The sequence below is a fragment of the Puma concolor genome, chromosome E1 (assembly GCF_028749965.1).
Source record: "Puma concolor isolate L17-30 chromosome E1, mPumCon1.1.hap2, whole genome shotgun sequence".
Taxonomy (NCBI): Eukaryota; Metazoa; Chordata; class Mammalia; order Carnivora; family Felidae; genus Puma; species Puma concolor.
In genome coordinates, this window is record NC_141680.1 from 22216630 (window position 1) to 22242265 (window position 25636).

A 25636-nucleotide genomic window follows, 5' to 3' on the forward strand; every position below is an offset into this window, starting at 1 on the left:
ATGCGTTTGCTTCACCTGATGTTTTGGGTTCAAGGGACACCATACGGAAGTACCACTGAGCGCAAGGATGTGACAATCAGGTGACTGTCACTTTGCAGCTGCTCCATGAAGTCACAATGCCCACTGGTCTGCATCCACTGGCAGACAGTCCGCTCGCATAGTCCTTACCAAACGGACACATGCCCGACCCCTACCCCGGGCACAGCCGACTGGACCAGCCGTGGATGCCTGGCTCAGTCCAGGCCAGTCACGTTCTCCGTCCTGGGGACAAGTTAGCTGCAGGCACTGCACGTCAAGCTGTGTTTGAGAGGAGGAGGCCTGTGGGGGTCCCGTCTGGAGCAGGGGAGCAGGCATGGATGGAAATGAAGCAGGGAGGCCCTCTCAGAGAGGAAAGAAGAAGGCTGCAGACAAGTAGAGAAGCAGGGTGAGTGACGGTAGCAATGGACAGGAACCTCGGTCCGTGATTTCCAGTCCCCGTGGGGCCTTGGCATCCATCCGATATTTTTCTGTCCCTCTACTTTGGGACATTCTCTGTTTTAATGAAGTTAGTCCTTTGCAATGATAAGACCTGAACGAGACAGAGAAAGTGAAAGGGAGGAAGAAACTCGACCGAGGTTACACAATCAGGTTAGAACCAGACTCAGACGTTCCGACTCCAAGTCCAGGGCTCTTTCCCCTCGCGCACGCTGACCCTGGTTTCAGCTCATCATGAGGAGCTGTCAGGGTACACATGGCCTTGACTTTGACTCCCAGGAGGTCAGGGATCACAGATCCTGCCCCTCATCCTCTCTCTGGGGGGTTGGCATCACACCTGGTGCAGGGGCTGTTGGCTTGGCGAGCAGCCCGTGGTATGCTTGCTCCCTCCCCGGCCCTGGTAGGTAGTTCAGTCCACCTTCGTCAGCCCAGTGGTTCAGCCTCTGGTTCCATGTCAGCAGGGCCTCCCTCTTCTCCCCAGGCACTGGGGACACACTGCCTCATTGCTCACTAGTTTCCGGTTACTCTTTCCCGTCTTTCTGAAAAGGTGCTCCCGGGTCATCGGCTTTGGCCAAAGCCACAGGAGTAGAGGTGAGCCCATGTACAACACACTACATGTTCTTTTCCCTCTGCCGCAGCCACGGATCATGTTCCAGTAGTCGCTGCCCCTTCACGCCGGGTCCCAGGGTGAGGACGGTGCAGAGCACAGCCCTGGCCAGCCTGTGCAGGAAACCTCTCAAGCCACCGAGTCGTGCTGGTTGATTGTTCCTGCGGCACAATCTCGGCGGTTTCTAACTGATACAAGCTGGGCCCCTTCTCCCCATCCTCTTCCGGGCAACCCTTCTGATGACCTTTCAGTGCTGGGTGATTTCTCCTGCAGCACATCCCTCCGGAGGACTGCCCGGCTCCCCCATTCTCAGGCCTTTGCTAGTTGGCGTCCCTCATTCCAGAATGTTCTGTCGTGGAGCAGTCTGCATCTTGGGCATCTCAGCGGTGCACACGGCGGAACCAAGCCCTTTGTTTCCATCACGGCCTGGCTCTCTTCTCTTTCCCCTCTATTTTTCTGATCTTTGCCTTCTCTCTTCTGCTCACGGGTCATCAGCCTTGGCAGCTTCTGGCCGTACACGTATAAAACAGCCTGCTCATCAAACAATTCTCTACCTGCACCAGGGTTAACACCCCTCACCCCTCACCCTACCTGCTCCCCGGAGGAGAAAAAACAACAGACGAAAATAACCACGATGTTGACAGAACGGAACTTGATAGTGTACAATTGTAAAACAACTTCCATTTTTTTCTCCCTCTCAGGACTGTCTGACAAATCCAGTCTATCAACCCTGTCTCCCCACCCACAGATGGTATCTCAGGCAGGTCCCTCCATTTCTTGTCACTTTCAGGAAATTAAAACCCCTTTGGTCACTGCTAGTCCTTAAATGGTCTGATTTCAGCGATAAAATGTCCAGTCTCTCGTAATTCTTAAAACTTGGAACTTCAAGGGTCTTTCCAGTCTCCCTGGAAGCCTGGAGTGGGTAATGCCAGTGTGGTTGGGTTCTTTTCTTTTTCCACCTCCCCTGATGATTCCTGATCCTTCCAGAAAGAGAATGAGCTTTTGGAGAACAGATTGGGGGCACAGAGGTTTCTACTTGACAGATGCTGTCATGATTTCGTTTTGGAGTAAGATAGGGTCAGAGGCTATTCAAAAAAAGAGGACTTTTCTCTAGTCACATTTTGGGGGGCCTCTGGGGGCCCCTCTCATGGGTTTCACTGCACTGTATGGCTCTTCGGCGTGGGCGATGTGCTCCCCGTGAGATCTCCAGTGGGCACCCTGCCATGACGTTTTCCCCAGAAGTCACTTGGGAGTGCCCCCTTGCTCCCGCAGGCCACCTCTTGACAGGGCCCTTCAGGAGAGGTTCCTTAAAGGCAATGGCACTAGCTAATGTCTCTGCAAAACACAAGGACAACACACTTCAAAGAAATGTCCTCTGCTCAACTTCTAACCTCCACCCTATATCCCTCCGCCGAGGTATAGAGCTCAGGGTTGAGCTCATTGCTGGTGGCCCCCTGAGCGTGTCCTGCATGGTCATTGAAGCACTTTGCTCTGAAATGTGCAAGTGTATTCCACTGTGGCTTAGCTTTGACCTTGAGGGAGGGGGTAGTTCTCAGCCAAATCTGAAGAAAAATAAGGATTATTAGCATGAGATCATATGTTGAGAGTTAAGGCCCATGATTCCAGTTTGATCCCTGGTGAAAAGAGCAAAAGATCTGAGCTGTTACTGGCTCATTCCTGGGCGTCAAGACAAATGTCCCTGCCTCCCCAGTACACTGTCTTCCCTTATTTCCCAGTTGATTCTGACGCTTATGAACTCTGATTACATATAGACACGGAGTTGGCAACGACACATGGAAGCCTAGATGGCTTCCTGTAATTGTTAACCATCATTAAACAAAACACACCCGTCGCTATTTGCCCTGCAGCAGTCCGTGCAAAGCTGTCCTTCTGAGAAGCAGCATGAGCGCAAATTAGTGCCTGGGATCCAGAGCCCCCGCCCTATGACTTTGGATTTGAGGCTACCATTCAAAAGCTCCGTCTCTTCTGGGGTGTCTTCCTGTGCAAGGCATGGTCTTCTAACGGCACTCCCACCTCACCCCGAGCAAGCTTCGGATCAAACCATTCTCTGTGATTTCTCTGCGGCTTTCAGAAGCCTCCTTCTTGTGTGTTGTGGGATCCATGCTTCAATTCAAAGCACTTGGAACATTCGTTTTGATTTTAGAGAAAATCTGCTCACCTTTTTGGGTGTGGGTCGTTTGGCAGATTTCGTGTATATACACATGCGTATATACATTTCACAAACATATATATATATGTGTGTGTGTGGGTGTGTGTATATATATATATATGAACTAGTAAATGCAAGAATGAAAACATCCCCAATGCTACTTGAATCAACTTTGATTAACATAAAAGTCAAAACCAGAGACCACACTTGATTTTTGAGCAAGAAGTCCTAGAAACTTTAAGATTCTATTGACACAGTCCTTAGAATACAAGGCGTGCTTAAATCAATTACACATGTATAGATACAGATGCCAGAAGGTTCGAGGATACCTACAAACCAGTTTCTAAAAAACTAAGTTAAACATCTGCTCAGTTTATATCCTGTTATTATCAAGTGCTTTCTAAGCCTACAAAAGGACAAAGTATTTATTCCTGTCTTCTTGAAAACTTTGTTTTAAACGTTCTAAGGCCAATTGACTTGTAACCTTGAGACTATTAATATTTAAGACACTACATTTATTAAAATATTTGTTCTGAAAACGGTGTTAGTTTACTTGAGGCTGTAAGCTTTATTTGCCATAGGCGGTGGATTTTATTCACCAATCTTGAGACAATTAACCCGTTGACTGCGACTTCATTGATTTAGTCCTAATTAACTCAAACAGTGTAACGTCTGCATAGATTCTCTTACGAGTGAGAGCATAGCTAAAGGCATTCGTTTTTGTAAAAAGTTACATAAACATTTTTAAAAAGTGACTCTAACAATTTAATTTAAAACACCATGCAGACTTCTTCTCATTATGGAAGTGATCTAGAATCACTGAGCTTCAATACCAAATAGAGTAATTACATCACGAATTTACTTTTGCTTCTTTTCCTCTGGATCCAAAATTTCTTTTCCTCTGAACCCACCACCAATAAGCATGGAAATGGAGCCCAAGATGCACAGATAAAGAGCTGGCATTGTCTGTTGATCTGAAGTTCACTTCTATTGAACGACTTGTACTGAATCTTACTGTCCCAGGCCCCATAGTGGACACAGGGGACCCAGAGATGACAGACAGATGTGTCCCACGTGGGTTCTTCTTTTTTTTTGGGGGGGGGGTTCTTCTTTTATGAAGCCTGAAGGCCTTTATTCATGGATCCTTACTGCAGATAAGGATATTGGCATATAGTTGCGGGGACTCATTCGCCACCTTAAGCTATCCAGAAAGACATCGAGAATTTATTTACTAGCTCTTTCCTAGTTAAAGAACTTTGAGTCAGGAACAAGGGATGATCTCTCAAAATGGAGAAATCAGGTTGTCATCTCTTTGTTCTGTGAGTTGGTTGAGAATTGGTGGGTTAAGAGGTGGGTGGGAAGGGCCGTTCTGTAGAAAGAGTGTTTCCCAGGGATGGAAAGCCATTTTGGCCCTACACCTGCCACTAATTTCCTTTGTGGCCCTTTGATAAGTCACTCTCCCCTTCCAGGCCTCAGTTTCCTCATGTGTCAGATAATGAGGCTGGATGGGGTGACCACCGAGGCCCCTGAAAGTCTTGAGACTGTAGGGAGGAGTTTATGGGATGGGATGACTGATCGGTTTGGACTCTTGCAAAGATTCCATACGTGGCCAGCCACCTGGGTCCTTATTTCTCTCACCCAGCTCTGTGGTGGGCTTCGGGGAGCAAAACAAGAGGTCCAATCCCTAAGCTTAACTGTTTCCTTCTCCACTGATCCAGTTTTGATAAAAGCTTTTATTTGTCGAATTATTTTCAGAGCAAGCTTTTGCCACTGGCAGACTGGAGTTCGAACCCCAGCCCTGCAGAGTCACTGTTCACTTCCCTGGTCCCCAGGGTCTTCCTCTGGAAGATGAAAGCTGGCTTCCCACGGCCAGTATAAAAATCAAGCAGGAGAATGCATTTGTAAAGCCCCTACACACTGGCTGCATGAAGCAGAGGTCAATACGTGCACATTGTTGTCCTCTTGGCGACTTGTTACCACTGCCCCTTGACAAGGCGCCCGCGATCATTCCGGGCATGTAGTAGAAACTCACTCCACACCAGCCCTTACTACTGTTTGATGATGCTAATTTCTCTCCCAGACACCCCACCACACTTTCCAGGTTGTAAATCTGCCTCTCATCCTTCTAGCCAGCTGCTTCTTGAACAGGAACCAATTCTCTGTAATCAAGCCTGGGGAGACGGCAATTCCCCGTCTCCACATCTGCTGGGTACTCACAGCTTTGTCGCTCTCCTTGGTTAGAATTGAAATACTTTATGGCATTAATGCTTCTCAGATTGAAAGCTGCAGGCTTGGTTTTCCAATTTCCCCCCTGGGACCACAGCAGAACTTATCTTCCAGAAGACAGACTAATTGTGAGGTCCCTGACGAGGCCCTGGATCCTACTGGTTGGCTGGCTGAACATCTTCCGGCACAATGAACAAGCGTTATCGAGGTGGGATTCGGTCACCTGTGGTTGAAAGGCTATCAACAAGAAGGACACCAGGGACTAATACTGCTGAAAGGGCCAGCAGAGATGGGGGTGTCACATTTATCGCTCGCGACATGCCAGGCACTGAGCCAAGAGCTCTGCTCCCAGACAACTCTGGGATCCAGGGTAAAAATAAAAATACTAACTCGATTTGACAGTTATGCAACTGAGCGTTCAGAATGGGTGCTGGCCAGAGGCCCCTTCCGGTGCATTCTGTGTGACTATCAAACCTGACCAGGACAGAATTATCTTGATTCCTCAAATCTGCTGGTGTGAAAACTGAGGACCCAGAGGTTAAGCAACTTGCCCAAGGTCACCAAGTAAGTGCAGAGTCTGACGGGCAGCCGGGATGCGATCTGCTTGGGACACCTGGGCTCCTTCTCTTCTCCCCCCTCCCTCCCACAGGCCCCGATCTGTCCGCCCTGCGTTTTCTTTCTGACAACGCATCTACATAACGTCTCTTGTTCCCATCTCATTCTCCTTCCTTTGTATGGATGTTCTTTGAGCCTATGCCTGTGGGTAGAAATTGAATCCAAGCTGAGGCCCTGTAGAACTTGCATTAGCATTTTTCAAGGAGCCTCAGAGCCGGTTTTGCCTAAGGGCGGAACTTTTAGGAGTTTCTGGCCCAGGCCTACGAGGGCCCTTCCGTATCTCTAGGCACAACCAGCAAAGTTTCACGGGGAGCTGTCAGTGAGAACAGCAGCAGGCTTCACTTTCATGCATTCATGCCTACCCTACCTGAAACTTGACTTGAAAAGGAACCAATGTTTTCTGGGCCCCGACTATGTGCCAGGCACCCACCCACATGATCACATTGAATCCTAAAACCCGTCTCACCGTGGGATCACGGGGGCCGAGATTCAAATCCCGGCTCAGTTACTTATTCAACCTCTTTTGTCAGTTGGAAAAATGGACAGCAATGCTTTCTACCTAATGAGGTTGTTGGTGGGGTAATACACAGAAATGTTTCTCATTCTTTTAAAAAAAATTTTCTTAATTTTTTCTTTCTATTTATTTTTGAGAGAGAGAGAGAGAGAAAGAGAGAGAGAGAGTGCAGGGGAGGGGCAGAGAGGGAGGAAGGCACAGAATCCGAAACAGGCTCCAGGCTCTGAGCTGTCAGCAGAGAGCCTGATGTGGGGCTCAAACCCACAAACCGCGAGATCATAACCTGAGCCGAAGTCAGAGGCTTAACCGACCGAGCTACCCAGGGCACACCTCTCATTCTTTTTTATAGATACATCATACGCCATCGTAAAGATGCATCATAATTTACTCCACCATTTCCCTAATGGTGGACATCTAGGTTGTGTCCAGGCTTTGCCATATATTTTTAAGAATCTGTTTTATACCAATGGGAAAAGTAAAGGAGCATACATCATTTGGCTTACAGACATGACCAATGCTCGCAGACTGTCAGTATAGTGGGCAGTCTATATCGCAGCAGATCGCAGGGGTTTTAAGTGAAGGACAGTAGAGTCTACTTTAAAAAAATCATGAAGACATTGTTGGCTTCCAAGTTGTTGATTCACAAGTGGAATAAAATATAAATTCATAGCTAAGAAAGAAAAGAAAGAAAAAGAAACTAGACACATAGGGTGTTTAGCATAGTACCAGGCATACAGCAAGTGCTTCATAAGTGGTAGCTGCTGTCATTGTCCCCACTGGGGACGAGAACAGTGAGGAAGGCTCAATGCCCACCCTTAAGGGCATCTAGCACATAGGCAGCCGAATCCTCCTGGCTCCCAATACATTATGGCAGATGATCTTTCTTTGCAAAACGAAAATGAAAACAAACAAACACAAAAACCCAAAATACACAAAAAAGCAACAAAGCTTTTAACTCGATACCTTTTAAGTTTAAACTGCACAGGAGTTGAAAATCTTTCAGAAAATGAGTATTTAACTACTTTTTTTTTTTTTTTTAAGTCTACAGCTAACTACCTTTGTAATCGCTCTGGAGGGTGGGGCTGTCAGAAAAAAAGCGGTAACAAAGGGGCAGAGCTATGTCTTTGCTAATAACTTTTCACACCCCAGCTTGCCGTTAGAACCTCCCAAGGCAGGGAGCCTGCTGCCCAGCTGAGCAGGGAATTAGCTCGTTCCAGCTTTTGGCAAAGTCACAGACTCATACACGGGGGTGGCAGGGTGGGAGTGAACAGAATTCGTTTTGAGAAAATCATTCCAATCTCTTCCCTCATTTTCTCAGTTATGCTTCCTAATTTGGGGGTACCTTCTCTGTGTGGAATTGTACCACAGTGGGGAGGGGAAGGGGAAAGAGAAGAAACTTGCAAGGATGGAATGAATGTCCCTGAAGGTCTGTACCCCGTTCTCAGATTTGGTCTTCGCAGCCATCCTGTGAAGTCTGCAGCGTTATCTCGACGTCACAGTCAAGAAACCTCAGACTCAGGGAGGGGAGGTGACATTTCTACTGGCACACAGAGGTACAGTCAGCACAAGAGCTGTGGGCTCTCCAGCCCCCAAGCTCATATTCCTCCCACTGTATCAGGCTATCAAGAGAGGTAGGGAACCGGCTTCCTGCTCTGGCCATGACACTAATTCATTATTTCAGAAGCTTTCTTTTCTTCTCTGGAGGATCCTTATTATGCAATATGATGGGTCAAGGGAAAGTTTGGGTGAGATCAGATATGACTAATGGATTTCACACAAAGGGCAGCTCTGGGCTGGATGAGATTCTGAGGCAGCATGTCTAGCCTCATTGGGAGAGAATGCTGGGATTGACTTGTGATGTCTGCCTTGGGCACATCTGTGGGTGGCTGGGAATGTTTCACTGAAAGTGCCGTGATTGTTATTCTTATCCCCATAGCACATTGCAAGATGGCAGCCTCCCCCCACCCCCATTTTTAAGCAAGAGGAAAACAAAGAAAGGGGAAATGGAGAAGGAATATACGTGTATTTGGAAAGCAACACATTTCTCAGAAATTCCTAGCAGCCGTCTGTTTGTGTCTCATTGACCAAGATCGTGTGGCATGGTGACACCCAGCTGAGTGGGAGTTTGGAAAAATAAGCATTTTGACTGGATCCACTTTTACCCCTCAGAAAAATTAGGATTCGGTTAAGTAGAAAAGTGGAGACTGGATATTGGGCGGGAAAACAGCAGTGTCTGCATGTGCACCGTCCCTGGATTGGATAGCGCCATGGTCCCTTGTAGCCAAGTCAGCCATCTGACAACTTGGCAAATTCAGTTCTTCTTGGGTTTGATGGTGTTTTCTTCAATGAATATGCACTGCCTGGTGCAGGAAGGATCTTTAATGTCGAGATATTCAGTGTGAGTGAATATACGCCAATGGGACAGTCCCTGGTAGTTTGATCCAGGAGGACAGAGAATCCACGGGACAGGAATCCCAGTGAGCAATGCTCAGAAAACAGTGGCCTGACCGACCACAGCACAGCATCCGAGGATTGGCAGTGATCCCACCCAGGCCTGGAGGAACAGGAGAGAGATAACAAGGAGAGTTCATGGCCGCGCCGGAGGACCAGGGCAGGACTCAGTCCCCTGACTCCCGGAGAATACCACAGTGCATGGGCATCCGTGTCCATCTTCATGGGGAAATGTGTGTCCTCACATTTCTGAAAATGTGTGTCCGTGGTGAGACATTAGAGTCAATCCACAACGAAGCCTTTCTTCACAACTGGATACGTTTGGTGAGTGACACATACGTGAGCAGATAAGAGGAGATCTGTCAGTGCAGAATGAATGAATGAAATTTGAACTGAGATCGAAAATCTAGGCAGGAGTTAAGCTGGTGCCTATAGAAAGCGTCCAGTAGTGTGCATGCCTGTGGTGTGTGCATGTGTGTGAGGTGGGAAAGTGTCCCCGGCAGAGGGAACCGAATCTACAAGAAGCCACAGTCCTCTGCCCCCTCCTCTTCACAGGGACTGTCACCCATGCTCCGCTCTTCCGTGCTCTCCTGGGGGCAGCGCCCTTGGCTGGGCCTCTGGTGATTCCCAGATGATATACGGTCACCTAGCTACCCCTGGAATTCAGACAGACAACCGCTCTGAGCTGCGGGCCTGGGGCCACTGTCAGGAGCAGCCCTGACATGGGTGGAGGGCCAGAGGATCTGATGGGTCCCGGGTGAGGGAGCAGAGGCCTGGGCACGATCTGTGGATTTTTCACATTCACTCTGTGACCTTAGGCAAAGCACGTTTTTGCACTTCAGTCTTGTTGATAAAATTAGAGTTTTGTGACACTCTCCACTTTAACCCTTAGCCCAAGGCCACCACTTTAATAAATAATAATAATAGCAATTGTAGTAACAATGTCTGCTTTGCCACTGGCTCAGTTTGGCCTTTTCCTCTCTCCATGGGTGACTTCCTGTCTCCGGTCTCACTCTCCATTCCATTACTCACACAGAAGCCTGGGGGGGGGGGGGTCTCCCTGGAGACTACTGTGATCCTGTGGCCCCTCAGAGAGCTCCACAGTGATTTCTGTGACTGTCTTCCACGAGCTGGTCCCTTAAGGCAGTCCCGTCTCAACTCCCACCCCACTTCTCACCCTCTGGTCATCCGTGAGCTTCTCAGAATGAGTTGGGCTTCTTCCCCTCTGGGTCTTTGCCTGTACCCCACCCACCTGAATCTCTGGATGGATGGATTGATGGATGGGACAAGGGGCACGTGCATAAGCCATACGGCTCTGGTTTCCAAAACTATCATCACCACTCATCATTCTCAGTGCCTTCATCTGTGCCTCATAACATGTCATGATGGAGGTGGCTGAGACTACCTTGGGATTCTGGGGTAAAGTTGTGGGGACGTGTTCCGGGGCTTATCACGACCAGCATGATATGGTCCCTGGATACGTGACACACGGAAAATCCCCACCTCCCTCCCACTCCTCTTGCCCATCATGACACATCCACTTGAACAACTGGGCTGCAGCCTGAGGTCAATATATGGGCCTGGCCCTTGTGCATACAGCCCTTTTTAAACTGGCCACTTGGAGATCTGAATCCAGCCTGCAGGGTAGCAGCAAAAGGGATATTTCCTGGCTTGCTACCTTCAGCTGGAGAAGGAACATCCAAATTATGTCAAGCTGGGGGAAAAAAAAATCACACACACACACACACACACACACACACACACACACACTGCATACAGATTTCCTTTGTGACATTACTAAAGGTCCTCCCAGGCACCTGGTTTGGGGTTGTTATAACAAGACAATTATGTGGTACCAACTTCCCCTTTCCTCCCCTAAGTGAATTGTGGCACCGTTTCTCGTAGGAAGCCTTCCATGATTACCTCTTTTCTTTCCACTCCCCTACACTGATGCTGCTCTAGTCCATTCCCATGACGGGGTGTGTGCCAATGGGATTCTTCCCAGAATGGAAGTATCGATTCCCTTACCCTATAGGTCCCTCCCCTGGGAAATAAGAGGACAGGGAATTTGAGCCTGTGTGTCCTCAATGCCCGGCTGTCATCCCCGCTGGCTCACTGAGCTACTGAGTGGGGGCTTCACTCATCTCAAGCTTGGTTCTTTCTTTCTCAAATGGGGATGAGCAGCTCCCGTTGGAGACCTTGGGAAGGAACCCAGAAGAGTTTGGAGATCCTTCGTGAGTACTTGCGAAACGAGCTTTTGCTTCCAAACTAGAAGTGTGAGTGATAAAAAGGAAAATACCGATGCTGAACACACAGAATATACCCAAAAGAGCAGGGCTGTGGTCAAAGCATCTCTGTGCCAGCCACACCTCATCCCCATGCCCTCATTTGTTTACCAGACTTCAAGAAGCACCCGTCAGCCTGTTCATCGGTGGATAGGCATAAAACAATTTTCATGCCTTAGAGTCGCGCTTCTTTTTTTTAAACCTCAAATCCCATTATCCATTGAATGACTTTGGCCTAGAAAGGAATTTTGACTATTTTTGAAAATCAAATTCACCTCCTGGGGTTAAACACTTGCTACCACTGTGATAATTCAAGAGTCGATTCCCCACCAATTCCTCCTTCGTCTAGAGGCATCCTGGAATCATAGGAAGAATTTTAGAGTCCGAGGGTTGGGATTGGAATCCCGGATTCCTCGCTTCACAGCTGGGTAGCGTTGGGCAAGTGACCTAACCTCTCTGAGCCTCCAGGTTCCCATCTGGAGGACAAGAGCCCCTATCGAATCTCACGGGTGAGAGAGAACAAACAGTAAATGAGATAGCATCCAACTGCATGCATGGTGTATACACATGACATGCCAGTCGCTTCCTTCTTCCCCTGCCTCTGAATGCCACCCAGTTCTGCCTCCAGCTGTGTGGATAGGGCACATAGGCTCCTCTGGCTGGTTCATAAGTACCCTTTCCTTATTCTACATACTCCTACATTGACACTTCCGGGGCACAGCTGTGCTGACTTGTGCATTCCTTACAGTGCTGGTGGGCTACTTAGCACATAGTGGGTGCTCAAAAAAAAAAAAAAAAAAAAAAAACAACAAGCCCTGTTTCAAGCCTGTTTCAATGAGCCCAGTAGGTCAGAAGTGCTAAAGCCACTCCTCATAGGAGAGTCGCAGGAATAACTGAGCCATGCAGCAGGCCTTGCAATCAGAGAAGGATGCCATTTCCAGGGTAATAAATAACTACTGGCAGTCATTTTGTAAACACATTTGGCCTCCTGGGGTGTCTGCTTTGAACTTCTTACGGACTGTAAATTCTGGTGTTCCTTGAAGAGTGGTTTTTACCCTGCCTTCCTGCGGATGCCCTCTAGATGGCGGTGTTCAACACAGATAAAGCCCTTAAAGCCTCTGGAAGCTCACAGAAGGGAGGAAAAAAAAAAATCTCTTTTTATTATCAATGCATTAAGAATGAATTTATCATCCTGGCTCAACAAAAGCCTAGTTATTCGGTAAGAAGCTTTATCCCCAGCTAACGTGCAGCTTAATCAGTTCGGTTAGATACAAAGCCAGCTCAGGCCTTTGTCTCGTGCTCAGCATGAAGACGCCAGCCTTCCTAGCCTCAGGAACTCGGCTTCTCCCCAGGATCCTCGGGCTGAGAGGTGACAGCAGGGTGTGGGGGCGATGGGCAGATCCAGAGGGGTCTACACTCTGAAGTGAGAATGAGGGGTGGGTTATCCAGCAAAGGGTTTCTGATCGAATGGCACAGATAATAACAAGTAATTGCCCCAGATGCTTACTGCACGCCAGGCACTGTCCAAATGCCTTCCTGTTCCAACTCACCTAACCCTCATCACCTTGTTGTATAGACGGGGAGACTGAGGTCCAGAGAATGAGTGAATCACACGAAGCCCCCTGGCTAGCTAGTGGGCGACAGAACAGGCATTGGACTCAGACCTGGCTACAAAAGCTATGATCTTAACTGTCAGACCATGGGTGGGCTGAAGAGACACTCCAACCCTCAACATTTGCCCACCCCACGTGGCCAGAATGTCCCCTCTCCCACCCACAAGTGAGACAAACAAGGGAGGTGGAAAAACCCATTACAAGCTCAACCCTGTTGGGGAAAACAGCGCCAAGCACGCCCCTCCACACCTCTGGGGCAGATGACATAGCAGAGAATCTGGAGAAACTACGGGTTGTTGGAAAAATGCACAGAGGGACCTGACTTTGAATCCAGACTCAGCCAGTTTTCTAGGCAAGTTAACAACATCCTAGAATCTCAACTAATTCCAAGGGTGCAATCCAAATGGCGGGGGGGGGGGGGGTGGGGGGGTGGAATCTAGGCAGCTGCAAATCCTCAGAAGCCAGGAAGTGGGTGGTCAGCTCTGCCCAGAACACGGGTCCCAGAAATCAGCTTGGGCAGGCTCCACCCATAAGCAGTAGGGCTCTCTAAAGGTAGGAGGGCCCTATGGGGAGCAAGGTCTGCTTGACTGGGGAGTCCATTTACTTAACGGTGAAGAGCTTTGGTGCCAGGCAGCCCGGATTTCACTGTTGGGCTCTACCCCTTATTGGCCATGTTAGTTAACAGCGCTGAGCCTCAGTTCTTTCATCCGCAAAATAGGTAGACTAAATTAACGTACCGAAAAGCTTAGCCCAGGACTAAGATAAATGAGGCACAAAGAGTGACACCTGTCACTAGGGGCAGGGGGTTGGGTTGGGAGTTCGATTATTCCAAACCTTGCTCCTAGCCCGCTTTCCCAAAATTCCCGTGTTCAGAGCATTTGCGATCAGTCTCACAGCTTAATCTTCACTGCCCGCTAAGGGGCCTGAGGCTCCTCTCGACAGCATTTCTAAATGGCTGGCTTCTTGCTTTGCTCAGGGGTCTGTATATGCATTTCTTGGAATTGCCTTCTTGAACACAAAGATCAATACCGTCCCTGCCATTGGTCTTGGGAGAGGATGGAGGCAGTGCGCAAAATGATGGTGTGGGTGGGATGAAGGAGGCAAGGCTTGAGGGCAGTGATGTCGGTGAAGGGGGTGTGGCCAGGGAGGACAGTCACTCCTTTGGAGGACATTCACCAAAATGAAGCTGCCCTGACAAGTTTTTGGTAAAGGTAATACATAGACATGAGAGTCACTAAAGCCAACACTTGCAGGCTTTAAAGGAAATAGCAAGGAATAACAGGGGCCAGTCCTGAAAGGTCCCTTCCACTTGTGACACTTCATGAGAATGGTACCCAGTCATTCTAAGTGTGGGCCTCTCTGTGCCATATGCCATCTCCAGAAGTGCCCTTGGCAAGAACTCAGCAGGGATCCTCTATGTGAGAGCTCACAACTGAAGACATCACTATACCTGTGGGTGGAGTGTGGTACCACGAGGTTCAAGGGCCTCCTAAACCTGGAATTAGAAGACTATAGTTTCATGGGGATGCTCTTTACTCCAGTGGTCCAACAATCACTGAGAGTCCATCTAAATGACTTTTCTATGAGAAATTTCACACTGCAGCTTCTAGAGGGATGATGAGTCTAACACAACCCAGGCCTTCAAGAAGATGGCAAGACCCCAGAGGAGGGAGAAGATTCTACCACTGAAGAAGGCATCTGAATCACAGACAGAGCTCCCTGAGTGGGACTGTGCCCCTGCTACACAGGCCTGGAGACACTGGCTCAATGTTAGTGGTGTGGCCACAAGCTGGTGGCAAGGCAGTCACTGTGTCCCAGTTGCTCAGGATGGAAACCGCATTTCGGAGAGAGGTTAAGGAGCTTGGCAAGATCACACATTTGGAAATAAGAGAAGAGGATGTGTTTGGGCCCAAGCTTAAGCTACTTTGTTCATGACGAATAGACCAGGCAGAGTCTGGTCCCCCACGCTGTGGGGGAACGTGCTTGACTCACTGGAAGAGTCAAGGGCCATGGACTTGACTCAGAAATAGAAGGTGAGGCCTTAGCTGCCTTCTGAGAATGGACAGAGACCCAGAACCCTGGGAGATTTCTCAGACCTCTGCCCTCTAGGGCTCCCAGATGGGGCAGGCAGAGTAGAGGGAAGGGTGGCCTTGGACTCCAAGTTTGAATCCAGATTCCCAGGCAAGAACTAGTAAAATGATAGTAATGAAAAATTGAAGATGGCATTGGGGACTGACTTTTTATTTTGCACTTAAAAAACTTACTATCTGCTATTCCCATCATTCCACATAAAAAGGACACTTTAACACACACCTAATTAAGAAGATTTTAATCTCATAAAAAGAATGGTCCTTTAAATTTAATAACGTTTCATGTACGAAAATTCTCTACTCTTTATTTTTTCCCATTTTGCTGCAGTCAAAGGCAACCTTCATTACTCACTGGCGGCGGTCCATGGGAATCCTGGCCCCAGGCCACCCTGTCCTGTGTCCTAAACTCTGGGTCATTTTTGCTATAGGGGGAGTCATGCTGTTCAGCCTGCTGACTAGGGGTGATGGCCTGTCTCCCTTGGGTGGACAAATCGCCCTTTGGAACTCGGGGCAAAAACTGATAATTTTATACTCACTCTACCTGAACTAGTGAGAAAATGTGCACTGTCTCGTCAAAGGTGGGTTAATTTTCTTCTTCTCAGACACACGCTTCCATACTGTGAAACGAACCAATTTAGCAAAGAGTTGCTAATTAGACATCTTTGGAAAATTGGGTTTCTCGGATGGATAAGACTGATTTGCAGACACTATTCTCACTGCACACCTGCTAATGGGCACTTCCAAGGTACTTGTGACGAGTCCAGGAGAGACTGAGCCAATGGCAGGGAGCACACGCAGCTTCTGGATTGCGCTCACAAAAGGCAGTTTCCCTGTTTAAACACTCGCTAGCTCCCACCGAAGCAATTATTTCCAAAGTTGCCTCGGATGAAAGATTGACTGCACCCTGCAAGGCCCAGGGCTGTCACTGCCTTCTTGGAGGCAGCCTTTGTTATTGGCTAAGTGCTCTCGTGTGGGCACAGACAGTCCACCTGCACCGGAAGGTGTGTGACCTGAACCCAGCTCTGTGTTGGCATCAGGAGGGGACACGGGATCTCTCGTGCCCCCTTCAGAGCGAAGCTGATAGGAGAATACTCACTCGTAATAAAAAGGTCGATGAAAGGGTAGAGCAACATGTTACCAAAGACTCAACACTTACTGGGCCCAAGGAAAAGAGGAAGAAAACGAACGTCTCTGTACTTCTGTGAGGTGCCTCACTGCGGTAGGTGCTGGGGGTTCACAGATAAGCTGGACAGGGTTGGAGCCCTCAAAGTGGGCCCCAGCTTGTGGGGGAGACTGACAAGTAAAACAGCAGCAATGCAGGTGTCTCGGGGTGCCTGGGTGGCTCACTCGGTTGAGCGTCGGACTTTGGCTCAGGTCATGATCTCAGGGTCTGTGGGTTCGAGCCCCGTGTCGGGCTCAGAGCCTGGAGCCTGCTTCCGATTCTGTGTCTCCCTCTCTCTCTGCCCCTCCCCTATTCATGCTGTCTCTGTCTCTCAAAAATAAATAAAAATGTTTTAAAAAATTAAAACAAAAAAACAAAAACGAAGGTGTCTCTTCTGTAAGAAGCTTACGTGCAGCGTTTGTGACAAGAGTTTCACTGAGCACCTGGAAGGTGGGGAGTCTCATAGAAGTGACACTTGATAATGACATGGACTGATCACTCACTGAGGCTCAGGTACCCTCGTGAGCACTTTTATAACATTATTTTATCTCCCAACAACATACTATTATCCCCTATTATATCCCCTATCCCCCCCTATTATATAGAAATGGAAACAGGCCTGTGTGTGTGTGTGTGTGTGTGTGTGTATGGGCCTTACTTCTCCCTATATATACACATAAACACACACACACATACAAATATATGTGTGTGTGTGTGTACAGAATTTCAACTGCCTAAGGGTACCCCTCACTTGTACGGGTTCCCTCCAAGGTCCTGGAAATCCCTAGCAATGTCGTCATATGTTTTGTTTTGTTTTTTAATTTTTTAAATGTTTATTTAGTTTTGAGAGAGAGAGAGAGAGAGAGAGAGAGAGAGCGAGCAGGGGAGGGACAGAGAGAGAGAGGGAGACAGAGAATCCGAAGCAGGTTCCAGGATATGAGCTGTCAACACACAGCCCAATGTGGGGCTCGAACTCGTGAACCGCGTGATCATGACCTGAGCCGAAGTCAGACGCAGTCGGTTGACTGAGTCACCCAGGTGTCCCTCCATCTGGATTCTAGTCCCTTCTATGCATCGTTACGTTACTACCAGCCACTCTGGTGTAGGAACAGCTTCCAGGAATACCCGGACACCTACCATGCCAGCTCAGTGCGTGAGCCACGTGGTACCACATAGGGCTCCTGCACCCCACCCCTGATGCAGATGTGGGTCAGGGAGGAGGGAAACAAGGTGTGAAATGTTGCAGAGCCAGAAGCCAGTCTGCGGGAATTTCTCCCAGTCGTGAGATATGTGGCGCTGTACCAAAAGGTTCAGCCTATTCAAAGCAGGGCATTTCCTCCTTTCAGAGATGTGCTTGTGGGTCCGTTAATACGTTTGTACCATTACGTGCCGTACATTTCTTCTGTTCTCTGCATGGAGTCTTACAGAAGAGGGTTTCTCAGAATTCCTGAATCTGTGAGCTGCAAGCATGTCACGGTACCCCAGCAATGGTTACATCTGTGTTTGACACAGCCCCCACTCTCATGATACCTTTTCTGATCGACCACGCTAGGAAAAAAAAAAAAGTCTGAATTCTATTTCTATTCACTCCTTAGAGAATTATATCACAAAACTGCTGTCGTAGAGCGTGCCGCCAGAAATGGTGGGAAAAAGTACGACAGAGGTGGGTCAAGCGGCTCATTAATAAAGTCTTATTTTTCTGGAAACTGCTTGCAGCCTTTTTCGGCTATTTTATAATCTGCAGTCTGTTGTGATCGTTTTTATTCCCATTCTCATTTTTCCTCACATTTGCACCTGATTTGGTATTTGTTATTCCTGCATTCTTTTCTTAATGGGGATCCCCGGAAGGAAGGATGTAAGTTTGGAGCCCTTCTGCGCCTCCTGGGGGGAGGTGTCTTTCCTGTGTATGTCACCTGTGTGTCACTGGTGTGTTGTACTGTCCTGAGCCCCCCCCCCCCCTTCTCCCTTCCTCCGGTGACAACATCAGCCGGACACTAACAATTCCAATTTTCCTTTCTTCCTCAAGACTAGTGGCTTTTGCACTAACACCTCCCAGCTGGGAGCCGTGCTGCAGACACAATGAGGCAGTGGATCAGCCAGATGCTGAGCACCTTCCCCGGTCACTCCCTGTGTCTGCCCCACTCCTGGTAATGAGCTCGGAAGGGCCAGATGCTCCCTCCCACACCAAGTACTTTCACGCCACCCTCTCAGCCCAGACTCAACCTGGGCACTTAGATGTTTGCTCCCTGAGTGGCAGGTACAGAGGGCCAGTCTCCTCTGTGCCCAGTGAAAGCCACTGGTCTGCAGGATTAAGGCCCTCTTAGGCCGGGCACCCCATAAGATTTAGGAATACTAAAGTGAGTCTCGAACCCACAGCTGTGCATGTGCCAGGGACACGTCTGTGTCCTCATATGGTTCAGAGAAGGGCCCTGAATCCAACCTGAAAGGTCAAGGAAGAGCTTCTCGGAAGAACGAACTTGAGTCTTAAAGGCCAAGAGAGCACTGTCCAGGTGAGGACAGGCAGCCGGCGTGTAGCACACACGCACATCGTCTGCCAGTTACTCAGTTCAGCTCTCGTCTAGGTGCTGCTACAGAAGGATTGTGCAAACGCGATGCAAGCCCCGAACCAGCTCTCCTTAAATTAAGCAGAAGGGAGATTGTGCTGGGTGGGTCTGACCTAATCAGGTAAGCACTTTTTTTTTCTACTTTTTTTTTTAATGTTTATTTATTTTTGAGAGAGAGAGAGAGACAGAGACAGAGACACAGAGTGGAGCGGGGGAGGGGCAGAGAGAGAGGGAGTCACAGAATCCGAAGCAGGCTCCAGGCTCTGAGCTGTCAGCGCCGAGCCTGATGCAGGGCTCAAACCCACAAACTGTGAGATCTTGACCTGAGCCGAAGTCAGATGCTTAACCGACTGAGCCACCCAGGCACTCCAGGTAAGCACTTTCGAGGAAGGCTAGGCCTCCCCTGAGCTCAGAGACTCCCAACAGCCACCGGGTCTACCATTCTTCCCCCCTCCCCCACTCCGAGTCCCCACTCCCCATCTTCCTTACTGACCGTACCTGTGGCAACAAGCTTCGGCTCATGCTGTGGGACTCTGCAACGCTCATGATCTTTGCCTGCCTGCCCTAAAGACTTGTATTTAGCCAGCCCACAGTTGCATAAGCTGATTTATGATAATAAATCCATATATATATATATGTATCATATATAATAAATCTTTTGTCTTTCCTATTGGTACAGCATCTCTGATTGACTGCTGATTGATAAAGGCAATGGCAACACAACAATAAAATGAGGATTTATCATTACCAGGCATTTTTCTCACTCATTCTCAACAACTCCATGAGGCAGCTGCTGTTATTATCCCCTTTTATTTATTTATTTATTTTTTTAAGTTTATTTATTTATTTGGAGACAGAGAGAGACGGAGCGGGCGAGCGGGAAGGGGCTTAGAGAGAGCGGGAGAGAAAGAATCGCAAGCAGGCTGACGGCGTGGTGCCCAGTGCGGGGCTCGAACCCACAAACCGTGAGATCACAACCTGAGCCGAAACCAAGAGTCGGACGCTCAGCTGACTGAGCCACCCGGGGCGGCCCATCCCCTTTTGAAGGTGAGAAAACTGAGGCACAGGGAGGCTGAGCAACCTGCCATATGGCCAGTCAGCCTTGGCACCTGGACTGCCATCCGTCTCCCCCAGGGCCTCATGCTGTGTGAGGGGAAACCAGCAGGTCTCAGTCTCTGCTGCTTAAAGCGGGGAGTGATCGTCACCGAGATGGGAAAATCCAGGATTCAGGTAAGAGTCAGAACCACCCCGTGTCCCGGCCTGTTGTCCCCCTCGATGGTGGAGAAGGTGAACAGAAGGATGTCAGGAGGAAGGCACTGCTGGACTTAGGAGCAAACTGGGGCCCTGCGAAGGCACAGAGGAGCAGCAGGGTATAAACAGGCTTTAGGTTTGTCATGTCAGGTGGACCAGGTTCCTTCTGATGCGCAAGTCTCACCAGGCCCTTGCCCTCCGTGGAACAGAGACTCTTCGCGGGAGCTCCTCCATCAGTAACCAGGCGGCCTCGGGTGGGTTCCCACAAGGCCCTGCCCACTGAGAAAAAAATCAGTAGTGCAGCAAGAGTTCGTATGAGGTTTGGGGAGCAGACAAATTTGACTCTTTAACCTTTGGCATTGCCCAGGCAGGAAGGAATGAGTCTCTAGACCTTGCGTATAAAGACACAGTTACCACAAATTTGAGGAGGTAGCTTTGTGCTTTGGCACAGGATGTGGGCCTGTATTGCCAAAGGAAGAGAGAGAGAGAGAGAGAGAGAGAGAGAGAGAGAATGAATATCAGGCATCCTTGCAGAATATGGTAATATCAGTACTGGCATAATAATCGCAATAACCACCCTCTGTATCTTTAAAGAGCTTCATGGTTAACAAATGATTCTCACATATTGAGACGTCTAACAAGACATCTTTTGTCACTTCTATTATTCCCACTTCACAAATGGACAGACAGACGGTCATTAAGGGATTGGTTTCAGGTCGCACAGTTGGAGTGCGGGGCTGGTCTTGGCACGCAGATTGCACTTGACCCCATTCGCTGCTGTTCTGGGTTGCCCACCCCCCCACCACCAAGTGCTACACACACACACACACACACACACACACACACACACATGCACACACACAACTGGACAAGGATAATACTCCCCCTGCCCTGGCTGCCTGCTTCCATTTTGCTTTGAGAACAGAATACAGAGGTGGGGAACAGCTGGAGAACCGGCTGACTTCTAGGCTGAGAGATGATGAGGAGTTTGCACCAGCGGTGGTCAAAATACAGAGATTAATTACACTCAACCCAAGAAACGGGCTTTTATGGGCTGCCAGTCAGCAGAAAATATTTTGAAGTCCAAATTTGAAAAATGTCACAACTGCTGTTTTGAATTCATAGATATTTTGGGTGCCTAGCAATGCCTTCTATTTCTATTTCTTATTTAGAGAAAGTACCTGTCTTTAAAAATCATGGGGGCTTAGGAAAAGCTCACGCCATGGTCTAGTTTGGGGCTCTGTAGGTGCCATGGGTCAGGCTGTTGGTGTGGAACACACACTACAGGCAAAGATGAGCCATTAGGAGCTCCGTGAGATGGGGCACAGAGACCAGGGGCTCACCGATGTGACTCCCAGGTCCTCCTCCCCCCCAGCTCTGTGACCTGAGGCAAATTCATCTCCACACACCCGTTTTCTTCATCTGTAAACTGGGACCTAGATCAACAACCTCTCCCCGCTGCCGCAGAGACTGAAACGAGATCATGTAAATTCATTAACTGCCCAGAGCAGGGCTTGGATGAGAAGCGAGGTTTTAGTCCTACCCACACAACCCTTGAGGCCACCAGCAAAATGCTTTTCAAACAGTAAACGTTGGATGGGTATGTGTGGAAGGAATGAATGAAAAATGAGGAGAGCCTTACACTGAAATGTTAACGCTGTTACCCTGGCAGTGACCCTAGAATCTCTCCAGCATGTTTTACACATTTTGCTAGGCAAGAAATATCCATGGTGATTCACAGATTTTCTAATAAAACAGCCGCGCACATCTACCATGAGTTCATGGGGATAATGATGACAAAATACCCGCAAAGCACTTTTTGAACTTTTTGTCGGCAGTTTCATCGTGTTCTCCTAATAATGCAGTGGGCTGCTGGGACCACCGATGCCCTTGCTACTTGTTTTAGTGCTGCTCCCTGCTTGCTTTATTGGGTATGTGCTGGAGGGCTGACCTCCATGCTGAGTGCCATATGTACGTCAGCCTGGTGGATCCCTGGGATGGAGGCTATTAACAGCATTTTATGCAAAAGAAAACCAAGGCTAATGCTTTAAAAATAATAATAAAATAAAAATTAAAAAAAAAAAAAAGCAGCTTGCCCACAAGTCACCCAGCCCTGGCAGAGCCAAATTTGGACCAGACTGATCTCAAAGCCACTGTCACAAAGCGAGCGTCCATCTCGCATCACACAGATGAGAAATCTGTGACACCTGCTCCAAGCGACCCGTCTCGTAAGGGGTAGAATCTGGAGCCCGATCCATGCACTCCTGAGGCAGATTCGAAGCTGCTTCGACCGCCTAACGGTCTCCAGATCAGGCGATGGTGAAAAAGAGGACCCAGTCGGTCTGCCTTTACTGAAGGCTTCCATCTGTGAAGCGTGTGCTAAGCATCTGATAAATGTGGTCATTCGATCTGCCCGGGACACAGTGATACACGCGCTCGGAAAGAGAAGCTCAAAGGTTCAGTCTCGAAAATGTTAATGGCAGATATCTCAAGCTGGGAGGATTTCAGGTTCCGATTATTTTCTTCCTCTGGATTTTATATACGGTTTGATTTTTGTAAACAAGTAAACAAGAAGACTTAAAGGCATAGTTCAGAGCGACCCTGCGTTGGGGGTGTAAACCATTCCTGCTTTCCAGCTGGGGAAGCTGAGGGGGAGGGTGAAGGGTCTGTTCAAAGTTACCTTCCAGAGCTCCAGCTCATCCATGCCACTGAGCTACCTCCTGGGAGCCCCCATCTGCCCAGGGCAGGACAGTGGCCATCTAGGAGATTCTATAATCTCTTCCATGACAAGGGCATAGTTTCTTCTGCCCCAAATAGGTGCCTGGCTTCACATGGCAGTGGGGCCCCGGGTGTTCCTACAGCAAGGACAGGCGTGGCCATTCACTTGGGCTCAGGTGGCTTGTGTGTTGTGAAGGCTCTTTGAGGTGTAAAGGGCCCCCTGGGACCTCGCATTCTTCATCAGTCACTGCGTGGGAGGCTGGAGGCAGGGACGGCACTCGGTGGGGTGGGGCCAGCAGCCATCAGTGAATGGGTGAGCATGTCGGGCAGAGGGGGTGGGGGTGGGTGCACATGCCTGTTCAACCACCGTGGCTGATCTGTTCTTCAGTGTCAGGAATTTGATGCTATGTCCTAAATGTAAAAGTTGGGGACATAACTAATTTACATGACTCCATAGAAAGTTCATGGTGAAAAATGACATTTGCTGGACAATACTGGGTGAGCACTCAGAGACCATTAAATTCCAACATTGTGCACAGAGGCAGGCAGGCCATCTATGACAGTAACAGCCAGACCCACTTGAGGAACACATTCATTAAAACATGAAACCTCCTTGTGAGCTAAAGCCTTTCATCATATGGACCAAAAAAGACCAGCTAGCAAAAAGACCCGCAGCTAGCAGGGTGTGGTAAAGACAACACGAGTCCCGGGGTGTGGATCTAACAACCTTTGGCTCTGACAAGCTGGGCATCTTTGAATAAGACACTTGACCTCTCTGGGCTCCTCATCGGTAGGTAAGGAAATGAATACTAGCTAACCAGTCTAGTGCAGACACTAGATCGTCAGAAAGACCCATGAGTACCTACCCCGGATGCAGTTCATATCAAACATTTATTGGGCACCAACTGTATCCAGTACTGCACTGTGGGAATCAAGGAGCAGCTGGAGATGGTAGGGGCTGGATCTGGCGTGGCCACAACACGTTGCTCTACCTTATGGGGGAAGCATGAAGCCCCTCTGCAGCCAATGCCCTGTGCGCACCCCCCCCAAACCTCATTAGGTCTGAAGCACTAGTTCCCCCAGTTGAGGAAGCTGCCTCACCCAACATTATTCCTCTGCCCACTGACTGGTGCTGGGGTCTGAAGGTCTCGCCCTTCTCTTTGATGAGAGACATCCTTTCAGGGCGACCCCAGCCCCAGGGTTCCTCATGGGAACACAGATGCTACGTGTGTTGTGGCTTCCCTCTCTGCCCCATCTGCTTCCCTTGCTCCTTCATAGGTCTTGTCCCCGAGAACAACCCCCAAAATGTCCTGTATGCAAATCTCGAAGAGTCAGTTTCTTGGGGGGGGGGGAACGCAAACATTGCCATGGGACCCCACAGACTTTAGACAGGGGGGCGTCACTCAGAATGGATGTTTCCTATCCCATTTCCTGGGGTGCAGGCACAGATGTCCCTTGTGCGGTTTCCGGGAGTGGATTGGGTCGTCCATGCACTGAGAGATAGCTCTCGTGAATATGGCCCAGGGGTCTGGTAAATGTTTAACTTTGAAAGGGAGAGGAAGAAAGCCCAAGTTCTTGCTCCCTGAGTATCAAAGAGCAACATTTCTTTTGCATGAAATCAAACTGCTTTAGCCTGATTTATCCTGGCACCCAGAAGCCCAAATCTACCCCTTGAAGTTAGAAAAAAAAAAAAAAAAATCTCTGAGTTGAGCACATGGAGGAAACTCACGGGCATTTATTGAATCTGGGAGAATTCTAATAGAATATCAGAGCCTAAGAGGAGGCTCAGAGAGGTTGGCTGAGCGTGGCTTTGCTGTGAAAATCCCCAGGACCACTAGGGCATTTTCCATTCAACAGGCAGAGAGCCACCATCACAGTGGATTCAAAGTATGGTTGTGCAAGAGGACAGACTCCAGCCTTCCTTCTGGCCCACCGACATGTTTAACTCCTACTTCAGGAAAATCGGGCTTGTGTTTAAGGCCATATGCTCTCCGGGAACCACTGTATACACACCAGAGCACTGCAGGGCTTACACAAGTGATGCAGATTCCAAATCTGGCGCTTGCCAGCGTGTGTCCTTGGAAGAATTACCTCCCCTCCCAGAATTCTTGTGTGTGTGCTGATAAAATAAGGCTCATCCTTCACTTGCGGGAATTTTGGTAAAATGGGAAATAACGGGACACCCTTAACAGCGGCTCGGTCCTCAGAGCTGTTACCACTACTGGTAATAATATCTACAGAATACGGACATTACAAAGTAAATCAATATTAGCTGACCAGTATAGTGCAGAGGTTAGACCCGACTAAACACCGAGTCTACTTATTTGAGCGCTGACTTTGAATAGCACGTAAAAATGCACACTCCCAACACCTATCTGATGCCGGACGGCAATGCTACCAGCATCATTGCTGCTTTTTTTTTCCCCTCAAACCCATTCATTGGCCAAAGCTTGGCTGGAGCCCCAAGTATAGAGGGAGGGAAAATGGTGCCTCAGACACGCAGGGAAATGCTGGGCTGGCAGGGGTGACGGGGCGGGAACTGTGACTCCAGGCTTGCGATCTTGGGCAAACCGGCCAATCTCCCAAGCGTCAGTTTCATCCATTCAACTGACATTGATTATATACAGATGTTTCAAGCACGGCGCCTCTTACATAGGCAACAACACGGTGGGTGAGCCAGAGGCCAGCAAAGGGGGCGTGCTAAAGTGAGGGGGCGTGCAAGGGGGCAAGAGCCAAGTGAACACAGTAAAGGCCAGATCACTGCTCTCTTGCTGTGGGTTGCAGCCCAGGGACCCGGCGCAGCATCCCTCACGTCAAAATACTCAACAAAGAAACGGATGAGACATCCTGCTGCCTAGAACAGGGAAGGCTGGAGGTACCGCTTTGAGCTGGGTCT

The 25636-nt window shown here is 48.9% G+C and overlaps 1 protein-coding gene and 1 long non-coding RNA gene across 2 annotated transcripts in view; one reads left to right on the forward strand and one right to left on the reverse strand.

Annotated features, from left to right (window-relative positions):
- The window catches only part of ASIC2 (acid sensing ion channel subunit 2), a 1013600-nt gene that overhangs the window by 679461 nt on the left and 308503 nt on the right, over positions 1–25636 (reverse strand). The window lies entirely within an intron of this gene.
- LOC147574195 (uncharacterized) lies at positions 161–1899 on the forward strand. Its single transcript, XR_015243714.1, has 2 exons — positions 161–424; positions 1113–1899. It is a non-coding gene; the product is annotated as an uncharacterized LOC147574195 (long non-coding RNA).